The sequence below is a fragment of the Leiobunum rupestre genome, chromosome 4 (assembly GCF_980474605.1).
Source record: "Leiobunum rupestre chromosome 4, qqLeiRupe1.1.hap1, whole genome shotgun sequence".
In the NCBI taxonomy this organism is placed as follows: domain Eukaryota; kingdom Metazoa; phylum Arthropoda; class Arachnida; order Opiliones; family Sclerosomatidae; genus Leiobunum; species Leiobunum rupestre.
In genome coordinates this window covers 59135270-59141082 of record NC_143387.1, presented here as the reverse complement: position 1 = coordinate 59141082, position 5813 = coordinate 59135270, and positions in this window count along the sequence as shown.

Sequence of the window (5813 nt, the reverse complement as noted above, 5' to 3'; positions counted from 1 at the left end):
ATAAAATGGAATGATTTCAAAATTATTAAGAGATAATCAAATTGGTATAAGAGAAAAATTTTGAAGGTATGTTCATTAGGAAAAAGGGTAATTTAAATTTGGACAAAGGGTGTTCGGAAGTAATTAACTGGGGTTTATGTAATATTTAATAAAACATTTTGTCAATTTTTTATTTATTAATATTTTTCATTGTGTGCCCTCCCCGAAACCCAATCCTAGCTACGCTAGTGGTTCCAAAATTATATTTAGGTATAATAAAAACAAAACAAAACCAATGGCTTATACAGTATACCTAGACACATTTTTATACCATTTTGGTACAGTGCTCAATCTTCATTCAAATTTGCTATAATTCCACTAAAAAAGGCCAATGAAAAAAAGAGGGGTTGCGATTTTGCAGCTATAATTATTTCAACACAACACCTCAGAATAAAACAGATAATGAAAGAATATTTATTAAATACCCTTACAAAAATTTAAACAACTAAAAGACTACCGTTGAGCTACCGTTAATTGACTTTTCTTAAAATCTACAACTTATGCTCAACTAAAGACAACCAAGAATATTGTCTAAAGAAAATCGTTCGACGCGAAACAACATTTACCCGATTTACAGGTTGTTTGCAAGTTGAGAACAACAAATAGACAATTTTTTAACTTCATTGAGTTAATATGCCACTCTACCTAAAAAACCATTTTGACATTTAAACTCTAATCTAGTTGATATAATGCCAGTTGACAATTTATTGGTTGTTTATAAGTTGAGAACAACAAATAGACAATTTTTTTACTTCATTGAGTTGCTATGCCACTCTACCTAAAAAACCATTTTGACATTTAAACTCTAATAGATAGTTGATATAATGCCAGTTGACAATTTATTGGTTGTTGATAAGTTGAGAACAGCAAATGGACAATTTTTTAACTTAATTGAGTTGTTATGACACTCTACCCCAAAAACCATGTTGACATATAAACTGTAATTTAGTTGATATACGATTGTTATCAGCTAGTTGACAATTTAAAGGTTGAGAACAGCAAATAGACAACTTACTAACTTCTTTGAGTTGCTATGACACTCTACCCAAAAAAAACATTTTGACATTTAAAGGCTTCTCTAGTTCATATATTATTTATATCAGTCAGTTGACAACTTTTAGGTTGTTTACAGGAGCTGAGAACAAGGAAACCATATACTTACTTCTAGAAGCTGCTATAACACTCACCAGTGGCGTAGCTAAGAACTCCGAGGCCCTCTCAAAGCAATGTTCGGGATTTTATTTAGCATATAATTTGATAAGAAATTACAGAGCCCCTGAAGCTCTGGGGCCCTCCCGTTTGCGGGGGCCTTATTTACGCTACTGACCCTATGGCGCAATAACAGGCACCAATTACTAACTCACCATCGCTAATAATTTAATTAAGTGTATGAAAATATTTTTCGGGTGATCGTAGAAATTAATTTATGAGCATAGTATTCGTTGTATACTATCGTACAGCTTATCAGCTTCTTTGTCATTTGGCTAAGATCAATGTGTAGTATCTTTTCGAATTGCTTCTCTCCAAAAATCAATGGACTAACAATTTTTTCACCGGAATCACATACTCGCATGGTTTAATCAGAGCCGTTGTTAGCTTTTCTAAAGTTATTTTAAATGCATGATAAGACTTGCCGAGGTTCAGCGCAGTTTAAAGGGACCCTTTTGGAAATCAGTTATGAGCTGAAGTGGATATCCATTCTTAGAAGAAGCCTTAATTATTATTATTATTAATTATTATCTTATAGCAGCAATTGTAGTAAAAAATATTCTAATAGATATCAATGTTTAAAAAAGCAAGCGGTTTACTATGAAGCATTTTTTTCAAATTAATACCAAATGCTATTTGCTTTGTTATTCCAGACGACGATTATGAAACTCATCTGAAAGAATTATTATTGACATGTGCAATTTGACAACATATAGTCTACTTTCGGTTGGTATTACCCAGTTGAGCTATCTCTTTTTAAAATTACTTAATGAAATATAATTTTTCCTTGATATAACCCAAACCTCATACTTGTGGTACGAACAATCAAATATTCGTTCAAAGAATGTCAAAAATATCTCGCAGCAGTTTTAAAATAGCATGCGCTAATCTCATTTATAGGGTACTTCAGTTATTGTTCCGTTTCTTTTATATTCGTCCTCTTTATCGTTGTTTTGAATGTTTGGTCTCACTATCGAGAGTCAACGCGGGACCAATTGGTGGATCTGGTAACTCTAGGCCATTTCGTCTCTATGTTGGCGATGGGTCACTTGTTGGACGATTGACCTTTTTTGTCATGGGTCGTAATTTTGGCCATAGTGCCGCTATGCTGACATTCGCGCAATGTGGCACTCTTTCGACGCTCGCCCATTTGGTAGGTCACTATAAGCTCGCCCATTTTGTTGCTTACTCGAAGCTCGACCATTTTGTCGCTCATTCGAAGGTCACCAATTTGGAGGTTCACTATAAGCTCACCCATTTGGTAGGTAACTATAAGCTCACCCATTTTGTCGCTCATTCGAAGCCCACCCATTTGGTAGCTCTTACGACGCTCACCCATTTGGTCGCTCATTCTAAGCTCGCCCATTTGATCGCTCACTCGAAGCTCGACCATTTTGTCGCTCATTCGAAGGTCGCCAATTTGGAAGTTCACTATAAGCTCACCCATTTGGTAGGTAACTATAAGCTCACCCATTTTGTCGCTCATTCGAAGCCCACCCATTTGGTAGCTCTTACGACGCTCACCCATTTGGTCGCTCATTCTAAGCTCGCCCATTTGATCGCTCATTCGAAGCTCGACCATTTTGTCGCTCATTCGAAGGTCGCCAATTTGGAAGTTCACTATAAGCTCACCCATTTGGTAGGTAACTATAAGCTCACCCATTTTGTCGCTCATTAGAAGCCCACCCATTTGGTAGCTCTTACGACGCTCACCCATTTGGTCGCTCATTCTAAGCTCGCCCATTTGATCGCTCACTCGATGCTCGCCCATTTTGCGGCCTTTCGACTATTGAGTTAGGCAACTTTTAGTCTTCTGATCATCTGTTTGTCGATTATTTGTTGGTCTTTCGTTGGTCTCTTATTACTCGAATAATAAGCAACTTTTTCTAAATCCGTAAAGCAGTTATCTGGCTTCCATTAGAAAACAATTGATCTCACGAAAAAACCTTTAATGACAATATTTGGGCTACCGATTTTTCGGTAAGGGTAGTCATCCGTTGTTTGAAAATCAAATTGAATTCAGTTTAAATAATCCGCCGTTTTGATGGTTCCTCGCTTTCCGGGTTTTCCTCGTTTTTCTTGTTTTAGTCATACCATAAGTGTATAATATTCTTACATAAGTGTGACACTTCCTATTCTTGACATGCAAAGGTTTTACTGAGAGCTATTCACAAGACAGACTGCATTATTATCTTCGTCACCGTTTTGCGTCCGCTTGCTAACGCGTCACACGTAGCCTTTGACAGCGCCTCGCTAGGGGGAGATTTTCTTCTTGTGATGACGTCACTCCGTTACTAACTCTCAGTAAACTTATGGAACAATATTATAGACTTATAGTCATACCCATTAATTCTCAATCTTTTTCATAATGAATCAAAAACCAACATATCTCCGTAGGATTCAATGTTAAAGAGGGGTCAGATTATAGCGGCACAGCCTACGTAGCGGCCACAAATGGAATTCACTATTTTGGGCTGATTGAGCGGGCCGCTATAGGGCGAGACACGGCCTACTTCGATCACGCGTACCGCGCTTTAGAGGCCCTATAAATCGCCTCGCATCTAATGTTATTTTGCGTGTATGAATAATCCCGATAGGGTCGATACATACGACCAAAAACCTACTGTAGCCAAAGGCGGGGAATACAAGCGAAATCGCTGAAAAATGTTTTTACTTTGTTTTTCCACTTTCCTTTTTAGAAAAAACAAGGTATAGTAAGTTAAACTATCTTTTCGCAATATATTTATGTGGTCAAACTCACGCTGGACTCAGTTAAAGCTCGGACTCAAATTCTAAAAGTAGCGCATAAATTAAAAACTATTCAAAATTGCCGATACATAACAATGGCACCAGATAGACCTCTTTTGCAAAGACTAAGCTACCAGCTACGAAAGCAACGTTCCCACCGTCGACGAACTGCACAGGCATTTATTGAAAATGTTCAAGAAGAGAGAGAAAATGGTACTAGCACAAATACACTATCTTCTATAGAAAAAAACTCCCAGTTGGGTCAGACCAGTCTGGCCCACTAAACCGCAATTTATGTAAGATACTCCCTGTTCCTGACTGTCCCGTCAATGCCTTCCTTGAGAGTGTTGAGTTGACTGTATCAAATGACCTGGTTATAGATGATGAAGTGCATGCACGACCCAATCGGGTTCATAATTCAAAGAAAAGGGCAAGAAGATCAAAGAGGACTAATAAGAAATGTGTGAAGAAAGAGATTTCAAAAATTAATTAATTGAAATTTGGCTTCTTGAATATAGCTGGAGGCCTTACAGCACAAAAGTGGGCTGAAGTGGAACAAACTATATTCTCCCAGAATTTTGATTTAATGTGCCTTACCGAAACTCATTTAAGAGATGCTGCATTGCCTCCTATAGTTCATGGTTTCCAATAGGAAGGCCTAAATCGAGTTCGAAAAACGAAAAAGGGTGGAGGCATTGGTATACTCTCCCCTATTATTAAGCCAACCCATAGACTATTCAAAAAGTGTTTGGAACCTTCTGCCACAATGCAATGGTAAGATTACATGGCATAGAGGTAATATGGAATCATCCATTGATTACGTACTACTTAGTGAAAATCTGTTACCCAGGATTATCTCAATTGAAATTGACGAAGCTGGGGATTTGAGCCTGGCCAGTGATCATAACCTCATATCTGTAACATTACAACTGATTCCCTCTGCTCTTCATAGCCCAACAAATTTACCTGTGTCAGACTTTGGACCAAAATTAGACTTCTGGGACTTCGATGACCCTATACGCTTAAAGGATTTCACTGCTTTTATGGAGAATTGGTCTTTAGCGCTGACTGCATCCCTTAAGTACGATTCATTTAAATCTGCAGTTAAAGAAGCTATGACCGCAAACTTAAAGAAAAAGTATCATCATATCCAACTGAAACGAGGAGTAACGCCTAAGAAATGGTGGGACCAGGAAGTTTCCGATGCTATTAGAGAAAGGAAGACTGCATGTCGTATTCATAGGGAAGCAAAGCGTAACCATGCCCCAGTGGAGGAAATTCGCAGTAAATATGAAATATTCCTAACAAAGAAAAGGAATGCCAAACAGTTAATTTCAAAGAAAATAAAACTGGTCAATAAAAAAGTTAAGCGAGAAATCCTACAAGCTGGTAAAGCACAAGGAAAAAAGTTTTGGAAACATCTTGCGAAAACAGGTCCAATCTTGTAACGATATCCAACCGCAACTCTAGTTGTAAAGTAAAGATTCGTTGAGTAGTATAAAATGACTTCATTAATCGGCAGCACAGACAACTCTGGTCATTGTGTGAAATGATACTTTCTAAGAAACCTCGTGTTCTAGATTACATATGTGTTTTAAGGATGTCAAACCGGCGCTATTTACATAGTTTTTTTTATAGACATTTTATTGATAAAACTAACGCACTATGTTAGTTTTTTACGATCAATACATCTTTCCTTTACGGATAGCTTCCCCCTCTGAAGTCATAGATACCAATACTTTTAATTCTATTAAACAAGGTTCCCTAAATTATTTTCTTCTACATTAACAAGAGTCGCTTAGTGATTTGTCAAAAAT